Raw genomic sequence first — 16,857 nt, 5'->3', positions numbered from 1 at the left:
GGAGGAATCATGGAGCTCCCGGAGGGTTTGGTGCTCGGATGGGTCGAATTCCCATAAATTATAGGCTCGACACTGGCAAGGGAGAACCAGGCGAACTAGCATCACCTGGACCACGTCAACAAGCTTGACGTCCTTGTCGACCATGTTCCGAACACGCGTCAGCAGCAGTGATAGCTCATCGGACGAGCACCAGTTTGGGCCCTTCTTGGGCCAGGACGTAAGCCACAGTGGAGCTCCGTATCTGAACTCAGGAGCTGCTGCCCATTCTTCGCCGCGTGGTTCAGTGATATAAAACCACTGCTGCTGCCATTCCTTGACGGAGTCATTAAAAGTGCCCTTCGGCCAAACGACCTTGGCCATCTTGCTCACCATGGCGCCACCGCACTCGGCGTGTTCGCCACTCACCACCTTGGGCTTCACATTGAAAATCTTCAATCACAGGCCAAAGTGAGGCGGAATCCGGAGGAAGGCCTCGCATACGATGATGAACGTCGAGATATTGAGAAAAGAGTTGGGGCAAAGATCATGAAAATCAACCCCATAGTAATACATGACTCCACGTACAAATGGGTGGAGGGGAAACCCGAGCCCGCGGACAAAATGGGGAAGGACCATGACTCTCTCATGGGGCTCCGGAGTAGGGACAACCTGTCCCGCCGGTGGGAGACGGTGGCCAATCTCCTTGGCCAGATACCCGGCTTCCCGGAGCTTCTTGATATCCTTCTCCCGGACGGTAGAGGCCATCCATTTGCCTCCTGCTCCAGATCCGTACATCTTTGGAAACCCTCTCTTCGATGGAAAAGAAAGGCGCTCGGGCGTTAGGGCTCGAGCAGAGGGAAGTAAGTTAGCGGAAGGAGAAGGCGTGGGTAAAAGAGGAAGATGCCCTATCTCTTTATAAGAGAAGGTAAGAGCTTTTTTGCGCCTCCCCACTTGCCTGGTGGAGCCTGCTCGCCTCTCGCTTGCCGCGATTAGTGGTACGGTTGGGTTACCCATACCCGCATTAATGAGAATCCCGTGATAAGGGGACACGATCTTCACTTCGACAAGACGATCTCAGGAAACCGCCTCGCAATACACTATGGCTGGTTGTGGAAAAAACGGTTCGAGCAATGACTTGGCCCTAATGGCATGTTGCATCGTCTAAAAATTGTCAGCTGGAGTATCATTCTCTCTACGGTGGTATGTGAAGGTCATTTTGCAGATCCGGACACGACCTACATGTTCGATAATAACCTTGGAGTATTCAGAGGAGGAACCCGCCTTGCAATGCCGAAGACAAGACTGCACGCCGGACTCATCGTCATTGAAGCCTGGTTCAGGGGCTACTGAGGGAGTCCTGGATAAGGGGGTATCCGGACAGCCGGACTATATACATCGTCCGGACTATAGAAGCATCAAGATACAAGACTCAAGACTTCGTCTCGTGTCCGGATGGGACTCTCCTTTGCGTGGAAGACAAGCTTAGCAATCCGGATATTATGTTTCCTTCCTTGTAACCGACTCCATGTAAACCCTAGCTCTCCGGTGTCTATATAAACCAGAGAGGATGGTCCTTAGAAGGCCGATCACAATTACAATCATACCATCATAGGCTAGCTCTTAGGGTTTAGCCTCTATGATCTCGTGGTAGATCTACTCTTGTATTCCACATATCTTCAATATTAATCAAGCACGAAGTAGGGTTTTACCTCCATTGAGAGGGCCCGAACCTGGGTAAATATTGTGTCCCTCGCTTCCTGTTACCATCAGCCTAAGACGCACAGATTGGGACCCCCTACCCGAGATCCGCCGGTTTTGACACCGACAACAACCTCATGTTCATATCATAAATTCTATCGAGAAAATTCCATCAATCATTATTGGAGGTTCTGAATTTCCTCTCCCTACTGTCAAGAAAAAGTATGATATTCTTATTTTTGGGGATATCCATATCCCCGTTGAGGTAACCTAGTGTCACTTCGAAATTTCTCCGATTCTGTGTTATTCGGAATGAGTTTGTTAACAAGACTTGATCAACCTTATTAGTGGATTCATTTTGATGATCATGATATGGATGAAACTAGAAGGCACAACCTTCTATACCCTCTTTTTACTTTCTGTTATTTAAAATAAATAAATAAAAAAAGTATTATCTGTCGGTTTTCTGAATTATCCGTGCAATAAAAAATATCCTAAAAATAAAAATGCTCCAAATGCCCTGCAAATTTAGTATGATTTTTTATGGAATATTTGAGGATTTTAGGCACTGAAATCACTGCAGGAGGGGCAAGCACCAGGCCACGAGAGTGGAGGGCGCGCCCCCGTGTCTCGTGGGCCCCTGGTGGCCCCCCTCCACTTATGCCAGCACCCACACACTCCATCTTCTTCCCAAAAAAATCCCCATCCAGCTCAAGCACGAGTTCTAGCTCATTTTGCTACGATTTTTGATCTCCTTGCTCAAAGCTCCATTCACAAAACTGCTTTGGGAGATTGTTGCTTAGTATGTGACTCTTCCATTGATTCAAATAGTTTTTGTTCTAGTGCTTTATTCATTGCAAATCCTTGCTATCTTGGTGACCCTGTTCTTGAGCTTGCATGTTAAATTTATGAGGTTCCAAGTAATTCTAATGCATGATATAGGCTCTAGGCGCTTGTAGGAGTAGTTGTTATCAATCTTGTTTAGTTTTATTCACTTTTATTTTGAAGTTACTAAAATTTCAGAAATATAGCAGAAAAAGAAATATGTTTAGGAAAATGTACCAAGGTGGTTCCTCAATAAAGAAAGGACCTAGGCTTGCTATGCGTGAGCAAGACGATGAACCACCAAGGGAAGCTGAAGTGCGGTCTTGTGAATGGCCGTCAGAAGAGTTTATGGTCAATGCATGCATTAAGGATGAATTTGATACATATGTGCGTAATGCCGGTCTTGAGGACTTCATTCAAGATAAGTGTCCTTAGTACTACTATCTAACTGATTTGTTCGTGAGAATGTTTAAATTTTCATCTTCACGTAATTCTCATAGTGTCCTGTTTGATATTTATGATAAATGATATACCATGGACCTGGAAGATTTTACTACTGCTTGCAAAGTCCTGCAGTGGGGAAGTGTTAATGATCCCCACAAATCTGAATTTAGAGATTTCCTTGCTAGTATTACTGTGGGAGAATCTAGGGATATCACACAAGCTACCATAGGGAGCATTCATTTTCCTGCTATACATTATTTTGCTCTCTTCATTGGTAGATGCATTAAAGTTAAAGATGAAGCATGTCATATGTGTGTCCCTGATCTTTGTGTCCTCAAGAGTGTTGTGTTAGGTTATAAAGATTATAACTTGGGGGCAATAGTTGCACGTAGGTTGCATAAAAATGGTAGAGTTGGAGATTTATTTGGAGGAATTTATGCGACCTGTGTGGCCAATTATCTTGGTATAGCCCCACGAGAGGGTGATATGATGTTGCCTCCTGCTTATTTAGATTATGACGCTATGGTTAAACATCATTTTCTTAAGAGGAATGGACAATTCCTCCAGTACCGACTAATCTTTGACAGACATAGCTCTGTCCATGTTACTCTTCCTGCTCCTTTCCTTTTTGATTACCAGGCAAAAGGAAGGTATGTTGTTACCAGGGAGGAAGTAGCTGAACACGAGGCGAGAGCAAAGGCGGCTCGCCAACATGCCGCAGCTCAGGAGGCATTTGCTGCTGCATCTCAGTACGACCCCAGTTACAATTACAGATATCAGCCAGGATACCCTTGGCATTAGACCAACTTAGGCCAAAAGCCTAAGCTTGGGGGAGTACGTCTTTTTCACCGACTTTACATTCATGTTCACACACTAGTCAAGTCATCCGTGCTCATACTCTTTCATTGTATTATCCATGCTAGTTTAATTTTCTTTTTCTAGTTTTCTTCTTGTGTGTTTGATAAACCTTAAGAAAAAACAAAAAAATTAGTTAGTTTAATTTCCATGCTTGTAGTAGAAATTAAATTGAAAACCCAAAAAGATTTCTCGTTCTTCTTTTACTTGTTGGGAGCTTTCCCGTGTAAATAGTTTTATTTTCTTTTCTTTCCTTTGAGGGGTTGAGAATAGAAGACCGTATTGAAAATGTTTATTGGCTCTCATATGCATGATTGTTTATTTAATTTAGAGCCATATTACTTTGTCTTCTCTCTTTAGTTGAATGCTTGCAGATTCCAGCTTAGTCCAATGCACGTGCACTATTATTATTATACACATCATTCGGTCATGCAAGTGAAAGGCAATAATGACGATATATGATGGACTGATTGAGATGAGAAAAGCTCATATGAACTCGACCTCTCTTGTTTTTTGTAAATATGATGAGTTCATCGTTCCTGATTTAGCTTATTATGAAGTAAACATATTTGCAATGACATTTAGAGATTATAGTTGCTTGTGCCATGCTTGATTAGCTATGAGTTATAATGATTTACCTTGCGTGCCAACATGCTATTAGAATGATTATGATGTGATATGATGGGATGGTATCCTCCTTTGAATGAATTGAGTGACTCGACTTGGCACATGTTCATGCATGTACTTGAAATAAAATCAACATAGCCTTCACGATATTTATGTTCATGGTGGATTATATCCTACTCATGCTTGTACTCGATGTGAATTAATTTTAATGCATGTTTATGACTGTTGTCACTCTCTCAGTTGGTCACTTCCCAGTCTTTTGCTAGCCTTCACCTGTATTAAGCAGGAATACTGCTTATGCATCCAAACTCCTTAAACCCCAAAGTTATTCCATATGAGTCCACCATACCTTCCTATATGCGGTATCTACCTACCGTTCCAAGTAAATTTGTATGTGCCAAACTCTAAACCTTCAAATGAAATTCTGTTTTGTATGCTCAAGCAGCTCATGTTTCCACTAGGGCTGCCTATATCTTCCATGCTAGGTGGGTTATTCTCAAGAGGAGTGGAATCCGCTCCTCATTCATGAGAAAGGGTCGGTAACCGGGATGCCCAGTCCCATGATCCAAAAAGATCAAAGCAAATCAATATAATTAAACAAAACTCCCCCAGGGCTGTTGTTAGTTGGAGGCACTCATTGTTTCGAGCAAGCCATGGATTGATGCTTGTTGGTGGTGGGGGAGTATAAACTTTTACCATTCTGCGTGGGAATCGCCTATAATGCATGTAGTATGGAAGATACAGCCATCTCAAAGTTGTTACGTTGACAGTGAAAGTATGCCGCCCAAAATGTTATTCAATCTCTATTTTAAAATCGAGCTCTGGCACCTCTACAAATCACTGCTTCCCTCTGCGAAGGGCCTATCTATTTACTTTTATGTTGAGTCATCACCTTCTTATTAAAAAGCACCCGCTGGAGAGCACACTGTCATTTGCATTCATTATTATTGGTTTATATTGGGTATGACTTGACTCGATCTCTTTTACCATGAATTACAATGTTTAGTCAGTCCTTGATCTTTAAAGGTGCTCTGCATCTATATTTTGCGGTCTCAGAAAGGGCTAGCGAGATACCATTTTGTTATATCATGTTATGATTGTTTTGAGAAAGTGTTGTCATCCGAGCTTTATTTTTATGGCTTGCTAGCTGATTAGGCTATTGATGTGAGTAATTATGAGACCGAGGTGTCATTGTGAGTATGGTTAGTTTATAATATTTGTTGAAACCTGAATGCTGGCATTGCATGTTTATAACAACAAGAGAAAACAGAGTTTGTAAAAGTATTTCTTTATCACTTTCAGTTTATCAACTGAATTGCTTGAGGACAAACAAAGTGTTTTGGACTCTAACTTGCATGATTTGAATGAAACTAACCCGGACTGACGCTATTTTCGGCAGAATTACCATGATGTTGTTTCATGTGTAGAAAACAAAAGTTCTCGGAATGACCTGAAAATCCTCGGAGACAAGTTTCAGAAAATATAAAAAATACTGGCGAAAGAATCAAGACCAGGGGGCCCACACCCTATCCATGAGGGTGGGGGGCGCGCCCACCCCCTCTGGGCGCGCCCCCTATCTCGTGGGCCCCCTGTAGCTCCGCCGACCTCAACTCCAACTCCATATATTCCTTCTCGCGGAGAAAAAAAATCAGAGAGAAAGTTTCATCGCGTTTTACGATACAGAGCCGCCGCCAAGCCCTAATCTCTCTTGGGAGGGCTGATCTGGAGTCCGTTTGGGGCTCCAGAGAGGGGGATTCATCGCCGGTGTCATCATCAACCATCCTCCATCACCAATTTCATGATGCTCACCGCCGTGCGTGAGTAATTCCATCATAGGCTTGCTGGACGGTGATGGGTAGGATGAGATTTACCATGTAATCAAGTTAGTTTTGTTAGGGTTTGATCCGTAGTATCCACTATGTTCTGAGATTGATGTTGCTATGACTTTGCTATGCTTAATGCTTGTCATTAGGGCCCGAGTGCCATGATTTCAGATCTGAACCTATTATGTTTTCATGAATATATGTGTGTTCTTGATCCTATCTTGCAAGTCTATAGTCACCTATTATGTGTTATGATCCAACAACCCCGAAGTGACAATAATCGGGATACTTCTCGGTGATGACCGTAGTTTGAGGAGTTCATGTATTCACTATGTGTTAATGCTTTGGTCTGGTTCTCTATTAAAAGGAGGCCTTAATATCCCTTAGTTTCCGCTAGGACCCCGCTACCACGGGAGGGTAGGACAAAAGATGTCATGCAAGTTCTTTTCCATAAGCACGTATGACTATATTCGACATACATGCCTACATTACATTGATGAATTAGAGCTAGTTCTGTGTCACCCTATGTTATAACTATTACATGAGGAATCACATCCGACATAATTATCCATCACTGATCCATTGCCTACGATCTTTTCACATCTTGTGCTTCGCTTATTTACTTTTCCGTTGCTATTGTTACAATCACTACAAAACCCAAAAATATTACTTTGCTATCTTTATCTTTACCACTGTTACCATTACTATCATATTACTTTGCTACTAAATACCTTGTCGCAGATACTAAGTTATCCAGATGTGGTTGAATTGACAACTCAACTGCTAATACTCAAGAATATTCTTTGGCTCCCCTTGTGTCGAATCAATAAATTTGGGTTGAATACTCTACCCTCGAAAGTTGTTGCGATCCCCTACACTTGTGGGTTATCAGACTCATATAGGTGTGTTCTTCAAAAGATGTTCTATATGACAACATCTTTGCTTAAATGAGCCACTTAGAACACATTAAGATATACATCAACCTGCCATGCAGATTAGGAGAGTATTGCATCTTCATGGAGTGGTATTGTTAATAGTAAGGATACTCTCCTCTCGGTTAACCAACAACTTGTCTTCCACATCTAATTCACGGGATCTGCGATCACATAGACTAGGTTATGATGTCTAATACACAACCTTCTTCTTGTAGACGTTGTTGGGCCTGCAAGTGCACAGGTTTGTAGGACAGTAGCAAATTTCCCTCAAGTGGATGACCTAAGGTTTATCAATCTGTAGGAGGCGTAGGATGAAAATGGTCTCTCTCAAACAACCCTGCAACCAAATAACAAAGAGTCTCTTGTGTCCCCAACACACCCAATACAATGGTAAATTGTATAGGTGCACCAGTTCGGTGAAGAGTTGGTGATACAAGTGCAATATGGATGGTAGATAAAGGTATTTGTAATCTGAAATTATAAAAACAGCAAGGTAACAAGCAATAAAAGTGAGCGTAAACGGTATTGCAATGATAGAAAACAAGGCCTAGGGTTCATACTTTCACTAGTGCAAGTTCTCTCAACACTAATAACATAGATAGATCATATAACAATCCCTCAACATGCAACACAGAGTCACTCCAAAGCCACTAATAGCGGAGAACGAACGAAGAGATTATGGTAGGGTACGAAACCACCTCAAAGTTATTCTTTCGGATCAATCTATTCAAGAGTTCGTAGTAGAATAACACCTTAAGACACAAATCAACCAAACCCTAATGTCACCTAGATACTCCATTGTCACCTCAAGTATCCGTGGGCATGATTATACGATATGCATCACACAATCTCAGATTCATCTATTCAACCAACACAAAGTACTTCAAAGAGTGCCCCAAAGTTTCTACCGGAGAGTCAAGAACGTGTGCCAACCCCTATGCATAGGTTCATGGGCGGAACCCGCAAGTTGGTCACCAAAACATACATCAAGAGGCACATGATATCCCATTGTCACCACAGATAAGCACGGCAAGACATACATCAAGTGTTCTCATAAAAGACTCAATCCGATAAGATAACTTCAAAGGGGAAAACTCAATTCATCACAAGAGAGTAGAGGGGGAGAAACACCATAAGATCCAACTATAATAGCAAAGCTCGGGATACATCAAGATCGTGCCATAGAGGGAACACGAGAGAGAACACGAGAGAGAGAGATCAAACACATAGATACTGGTACATACCCTCAGCTTCGAGGGTGAACTACTCCCTCCTCGTCATGGAGAACGCCGGGATGATGAAGATGGCCACCGGTGAAGGATCCTCCCCTCCGGCAGGGTGCCGGGAAGGGCACCCGAGAGGTTTTTGGTGGCTACAGAGGCTTACGGCAGCGGAACTCCCGATCTATCTTCTCTGTGGATGTTTTTAGGGTACGTGGGACTATATAGGCGAAAGAAGTCGATCGGGAGGTGCTCGACGTGTCCACGAGACAGGGGGGCACGCCCAGTAGGGGGGCACCCTCCTATCTCGTGGGCTCCTCGAGGATCTTCTTACTTCATCTCCAAGCCTCCAGGATGATAATCTTCCAAAAAATCACGATGCTGAAGGTTTCATTCCGTCTGGACTCCGTTTGATATTCCTTTTCTTCGAAATACTGAAACAGGCAATAAAACATCAATATGGCCTGGGCCTCCGGTTAATATGTTAGTACCAAAAGTAATATAAAAGTGTATAATAAAGCCCATAATCATTCAAAACAGATAATAAAATAGCATGGAACAATCAAAATTTTTAGATACGTTGGAGACGTGTCAAGCATCCCCAAGCTTAATTCCTGCTCGTCCTCGAGTAGGTAAATGATAAAAACAGAATTTTTGATGTGGAATGCTACCTAGCATGATTCTCAAAGTAATTTCTATTAATTGTGGCATGAATGTTCAGATCCAAATGATTCAAGATAAAAGCTTATAAAACATAAAAATAATAATGCTTCAAAGCATACTAACAAATAATCATGTCCTATCAAAATAGCATAGCCAAAGAAAGCTTATCCCTACAAAATCATATAGTTAGGCCATGCTTCATTTTCATTACATAAAATACTCCCATCATGCACAACCCCGATGACGAGCCGAGCAATTGTTTCATACTTTTTAACGCGCTTCAACTTTTCAACTCTTACGCAATACATGAGCGCAAGCCATGGACATAGCACTATGGTGGTCTAATATGGTGGTTGTGAGGACAAAAAGTGAGAGAAGATAGTCTCACATCAACTAGGCGTATCAATGGGCTATGGAGATGCCCATCAATAGATATCAATGTGAGTGAGTAGGGATTGCCAGGCAACGGATGCACTAGAGCTATAAATATATGAAAGCTCAACAAAAGAAACTAAGTGGGTGTGCATCCAACTTGCTTGCTCATGAAGACCTAGGGCACTTTGAGGAAGCCCATCACTGGAATATACAAGCCAAGTTCCATAATGAAAGATTCCCACTAGTATATGAAAGTGACAACATATGAGACTCTCTATCATGAAGATCATGGTGCTATTTTGAAGCACAAGTGTGGAAAAAGAGATAGTAGCAATTGTCCCTTCTCTCTTTTTCTCTCTTTTTATTTTTTTCTCTTTCTCTTTTTTTTTTCTTTTTTTCTTTTTTTCTTTTTCTTTTTTTTCTTTTTGGTGGGCTTCTTTGGCCTCTTTTATTTTTATAAAGTCCGAAGTCTCATCCCGACTTGTGGGGGAATCATAGTCTTCATCATTCTTTCCTCACTGGGACAATGCTCTAATAATGAAGATCATCACACTTTTATTGATTTACAACTCAAGAATTACAACTCAAAGCTAGAACAAGATATGACTCTATATGAATGCCTCCGGTGGTGTACCGGGATATGCAGTGAATCAAGAGCGACATGTATGAAAATTATGAAGGTGGCCTTGCCACAAATACGATGTCAACTACATGATCATGCAAAGAACAATATGACAATGATGAAACGTGTCATAATAAACGGAACGGTGGAAAGTTGCATGGCAATATATCTCGGAATGGCTATGGAAATGCCATAATAGGTAGGTATGGTGGCTGTTTTGAGGAAGGTAAATAATGGGTTCATGATACCGGCGAAAGTTGCGCAGTAATAAGAGAGGCTAGCAAAGTGGAAGGATGAGTGTGCGTATATCCATGGACTCACATTAGTCATAAAGAACTCATATACTTATTGCAAAAGTCTACTTAGCCCTCGAAGCAAAGTACTACTACGCATGCCCCAAGAGTGATAGATTGGTAGGAAAAGACCATCGCTCGTCCCCGACTGCCACTCATAAGGAAGACAATCAAAAGAGCACCTCATGCAACAAATTTGTCACACAACTTTTACCATACATGCATGCTATGGGACTTGCCAACTTCAACAAAAGTATTTCTCAATTTCATAATTATGCACTAGCATGACCCTAACATTACTACCTTTATATCTCAAAACAATTATCAAGCATCAAGTTGATCATAGCATCCAATTCACTTCCTATGATAGTTTTCATTCAAATTACCATGCTGTTTAAGACTCTCAAAATAATATAAGTGAAGCATGAGAGACTAGCAATTTCTTCAAAATATAACCACCGCCGTGCTCTAAAAGATATAAGTGAAGCACTAGAGCAAACGACAAACTACTCCGAAAGATATAAGTGAAGATCAAAGAGTAGCTAAATAATTATGCATCTATGCAAAGACTCTCTCTCATTAAAGAATTTCAGATCTTGGTATCTTATTCAATCAGCAAGCAAAACAAAATAAAATGACATTGCAAGGATAGCACAACTCATGTGAAGAAGCAAAAACTTAGGCTCAACCGATACTAACTGATAGTTGTTGAAGAAGAAAGGTGGGATGCCTACCGGGGCATCCCCAAGCATAGATGCTTGAGACTTCTTGAAATATTATCTTGGGGTGCCTTGGGCATCCCCAAGCTTGAGCTTTTATGTCTCCTTAATTCCTCTCATATCATGGTTTCTCTTTTTATCAAAAGCTTCATTCACAACAAACTCAACAAGAACTCGTGAGATAGGTTAGTATAAACCAATGCAAAACCATAACATATTCTACTGTAACAAATCACTAACATTATTATTCAACATTGAATACTAAATGTCTCTGCATATTTAATACTCCTATCCTCAAATAGAATCATTAAACAAGGAAACAGATGCAAACATAACAGCAATCTGCCAAAACAGTACAGTCCTTAAAGAATGCAAGAGTAACAATACTTCCCTGACTCCAAATATTATGAACTAAAATTTCCACTGTAATAAATTTATCAGAGATTAATATTCAAAAATATTCAACATTATACTATTCTCTGACTTTTCTAGGGAATTTTTGCAACAGCGGTAAACTTTCTGTTTTCAAACAGCAACATGTATACTAGCAAAATAAGCATGGCAAAGGCTATCCTTGACTTTTTTATTGAAACTAAAGATGCAAAACATTATTCTAACTAACAGAAAGCAAAAACTAGCAAAATAAAATGACGCTCCAAGCAAAACACATATCATGTGATGAATAAAAATATAGCTCCAAGTAAAGTTACCGATGAACGAAGACGAAAGAGGGGATGCCATTCGGGGCACCCCCAAGCTTAGTTGCTTGGTTTTCCTTGAATAGTACCTTGGGGTGCCTTGGGCATCCCCAATCTTAGGTACTTTCCAATCCTTATTCCATAGTCCATCGAATCTTTACCCAAAACTTGAAAACTTCAACCACACAAAACTCAAAAACAAAACGCGTAAGCTCCGTTAGTATAAGAAAATAAAACCACCACTTAGGTACTGTAATGAACTCATTCTTTATTCATATTGGTGTAATACCTACTGTATTCCAACTTCTCTATGGTTCATACCACTTAATACTAGCCATAGATGCATCAAAATAAGCAAACACCACAATGAAAACAGAATCTGTCAAAAACAGAACAGTATGTAGTAATCTGTATCAAACGTATACTTCTGGAACCACAAAAATTATGAAATAAATTTCTGGACCTGAGTAATTTGTCTATTAATCATCTGCAAAAATAATCAACCTAAAAGCACTCTCCAATAAAAAATGGAAGCTAATCTCGTGAGCGCTAAGTTTCTGTTTTCTACAGCAAGATCACATAAACTTCACCCAAGTCTTCCCAAAGGTTCTACTTGGCACTTTATTGAAACAAAAGATATAAAACATGATTACTAAAGTAGCATAATCATGTGGACACACAAAAACAGTAAGGGTAATATTGGGTTGTCTCCCAACAAGCACTTTTCTTTAATGCCTTTCTAGCTAGGCATGATGACGGCAATGATGCTCACATAAAAGATAAGAATCGAAACATAACGGGAGCATCATGAAGCATATGACCAGCAGATTTAAGCCTAACCCACTTCCTATGCATAGCGATTTTGTGAGAAAACAACTTATGGGAACAATAATCAACTAGCATAGGAAGGTACAACAAGCATAGCTTCAAGATTTGCAACACATAGAGAGGAAACTTGACATTATTGTAATTCCTACAAGCATAAGTTCCTCCCTCATAATAATTTTCAGTAGCATCATGAATGAATTCAACAGTATAACCAGCACCTAAAGCATTCTTTTCATGATCTACTAGCATAGAAAATTTACTACTCTCCACATGAGCAAATTTCTTCTCATTCGGAATAGTGAGAGTATCATAAAAGACTTGAACACTAAAAATTGTTTCCACATTAAAAGAGTAATGTTCAGAAAAAGGGTAATCATAATCATGACAAGTTTTATAAATATAATCATCACTACTTTTTATAGCATTAGTTTCATCACAATAATCATCATAAGTAGCAACTTAGTTCTCATCATAATCGATTGAAACCTCTCCCAAGATAGTGGAATCACTAAATAAAGTTGACACTCTTCCAAATCCACTTTCATATTAATCACAAATTGATTCAACATCCTCCAAAATAGTGGGATCACTACTTCCTAAAGTTGAAACTCTTCCGAACCCACTTTCATCAATATAATCATCATAGGTAGGAGGCATGCTATCATTATAACAACTTTGCATATCAAAACTTGGGATGCTAAAAATATCATCTTCATTAAACATAGCATCCCCAAGCTTGGGACAAACATTAATTTCAGCAAATATATTCTCAAATATTTCATACTCATCAAACATAGCTTCCCCAAGCTTGGGCCCTTTCATATCATAAGCATAATCACTCTCATCATTAAAAATATGGATAGCACCAATAGTAAAGCAAATATCATCATCACAATGAGTAGCAGGAGCAACATCATTTGGGAGGGATACCTTTTTACCTTTGCTGTCCCTTCTCTTCCTTTTCTTCTTCACATTATGTGTGGGTTCAACCTTCTTTATTGATGGGATTGGTTGAATAGAAAGCTCCTCCTTGTTACCTGAATCATCATAAGAAATAATAGGAGGATATTGGGAAGTCTCTTCCCTTTCATTAGTATTTTCATCATCTTCTATTTGCTTTCTTTTCTTTAGGTAATTGGCAATATAAGGATTTTCAATGCAATTCACCGCACAAAACATATAAATCTTTTCTAGATCAATATCAAGGAAATGCCTAAGATTAAATTCTGGAATAGGCTTAGTTAAACGTTTCAACTCTTCACAACCCAAAAGCAATCTAAGTTCATTGTAATGAGAAGGGGAGATCAAATCATCACAATTTTTGGACACAATCCGATCATGAAACAATTTGCATTGGAGGTGTAAATGATCTTGTTTATTGCAAAATTCACAACGGGAAAGATATCTTAAATTCTCCGCACTCTTATCTAGCCTTTCTTGCAACCTCTTAGTTCCTAAATACTTATGCTTCTTGCAATATATATCTTCTCTATTTGGTGTGTTCATGCAAACATGCACTCCACAAAAGTTTACATGCTCATAAGATATATTTTCATCATGACTAGAGCAATCATCATTAGTACTATGGATATTGAAGGAGTTCATACTAACAACATTGCAATCATGCTCATCATTCAAAGATTTAGTATCAAGCATTCTAGTGCATTCTTCTTCTAGCACTTGAGAACAATTTTCCTTTCCATCAAACTCACGAAAGATATTAAAAAGACGAAGCGTACGAGACAAACTTAACTCCATTTTTTGTAGTTTTCTTTTACAGACTAAACTAGTGATAAAACAAGAAACTAAAAGACTCGATTGCAAGATCTAAAGATATACCTTCAAGTGCTAACCTCCCCGGCAACGGCGCCAGAAAAGAGCTTGATGTCTACTACACAACCTTCTTCTTGTAGACGTTGTTGGGCCTGCAAGTGCACAGGTTTGTAGGACAGTAGCAAATTTCCCTCAAGTGGATGACCTAAGGTTTATCAATCCGTAGGAGGCATAGGATGAAAAGGGTCTCTCTCAAACAACCCTGCAACCAGATAACAAGGAGTCTCTTGTGTCCCCAACACACCCAATACAATGGTAAATTGTATAGGTGCACTCACTACAAAAAAAATACACTTCCGTTATGATACGTGTTTGTCACAGTAGGTCGCATTTTTTGTCATGCATGTACGTCCATGACAAATTTATGACAGGATCAAGATAGTCATACATGTGTTGTCGTAGAAGTGTTCGATGACATTACCAAAACTATCATCACGGAAGTGTCCACTTCCATGACGATAAATCGCGCGTCACAGAACTGCTTTCGTCAAGGGTGATCGACACGTGGCATCCACCATAACGGAACACCGTTAAGCTATCGGGTTGGGTTTTGGATCCGATAACCCGTTAACAGCCCCCACCAATGGGGATTGTCCACGTGTAAAATCATCATTGGCTGGAGGAAACATGTGTCGGCTCACCGTTGGGACAGATGTCATCCACTCATTGGACAGAAGGCGCCTATGATACGTCAACATGTGGCACGGCCCAACAGAGGCCCATTCCTGTGAAAAGGCCGCCCCATTTGACTTGCTCGAAAGGTGGCGGGCCGGCCCATGGAAAGCCTGTTAACGGCCTGTTCGCATATAGCCCATTTACAGCCCGCTAACCCAAGGCCCGTTACGCCCTATCTGAATTAGGCCCAGTAGCGTCATTTGGGCCATCCAATATGATTCCAGCCCATTTTCACTTCTGGCCCATGTATGGCACATGACGTCTTTCGGCCCATATGAGTCCCTATGTAACTCTTGGCCTATTAACGGCCCGTGGTGAAACTGGCCCGCAATGAACAGTGTATCACTTTACACCCACTAACGACCCGTGGTGAAACTGGCCCGTAATGAACAGTATATCACTTTATACCCATTAAAGGCTCGTTATTCAGTTGGGCCGTTTCCAGTAAATGTTATCTTTCGGCCTTCTCAGAGCCCATTTATTCTTGGGCTCATTTCCAGCATTCGTTTACTTACGGCCCGTTACTGTCATTTTCTACTTGTGGGCCAAATTCAGCCCGTGGTTACATCGGCCCGTTTGTGGTCCGTTAATACGTTGGGTCATTTTCATAGCGTCATCAAATACGGCCTATTAACGATGGCCCGTTATGGTCACACGGCCTGTATAAGGCCCATTGATGACACGGCCCATAGAAGGCCCATTGTTTCTACGGCCCGTAGAAGGCCCATTGTTTCTACGGCCCGTAGGAGGCCCATTGTTTCTACGGCCCGTAGAAGGCCCATTGTTTCTACGGCCCGTAGGAGGCCTACTGTTTCTACGGCCCATAGAAGGCCCACTGTTTCTACGGCCCGTAGGAGGCCCAGTGTCACTACAGTAAATATTAGCCCATGGTTATTGTGGCCTAGTTTTAAAAAGAACTGCACTGTCTACAAGCAAACAAATAAACAAGACAACAAGGAAATAAATAAGCAAGCAACTTTTGCTAGGCTATCACGGCTGTTACACATATTACATCCACTGGGCATCAAAGTTCGCCACCAGTGCAAATATAGGGAACAAAGCAGCATATCATATACACTGGTTGTCAAAGTTGGCGACTAGCGCAAATAAACGCCGCAGCAAAACAAATCCAGAACTGAAACCACTTTAGAAGATCTCAAGAAACAATATCCTGGGTACCCTTAATGCTGGCAAGATGCTTAGCAAGCTTATTAACTTTCTCTTGTTTGGCGCTTAAATCCTCCAGCGCTTGCTGTTGCACCAGAAAATATGCATTTGAATTCTGCAGGGACTTCCTCAGTCCTTCATCTTCCTGTCGCAACACATCTGATCGATGTCTTTCAACTTGAAGTTGAGACTCAAGAAGACGAACTAATTCAGGCAGCGAGTTCAAAGAGCTTGTGTCAGCAGTAGTGGCCAGTAACTCGAACACTACATCAAGACAGGACTTTTGGGTTCCCTCACTGTCGTCAAGATAGTTTTTATCAGCTTTCTTGGAGATCAACAGGGATGTCTCACTATCTTGAACCTTATCTGCATTGCTTCCTTTACCATCGGATAACGCGGTACTATTCTCCAATATTTTGTCCGCATTCTAAAAGAGAAACAAGCAGACACATCACATGTTTACCATGTTGTATATGAAACTCATTTTGGTAAATGAGTTCAGTAGTAAAGTGGACAGGATAACAACATGAAACAAACATATATCTATGTGCCATGGTCACTTTATGGTCTATATCATT

Source organism: Triticum aestivum, chromosome 4B (genome assembly GCF_018294505.1).
Source record: "Triticum aestivum cultivar Chinese Spring chromosome 4B, IWGSC CS RefSeq v2.1, whole genome shotgun sequence".
Classification (NCBI taxonomy): domain Eukaryota; kingdom Viridiplantae; phylum Streptophyta; class Magnoliopsida; order Poales; family Poaceae; genus Triticum; species Triticum aestivum.
Note: the sequence above shows the minus strand (reverse complement) of the source record.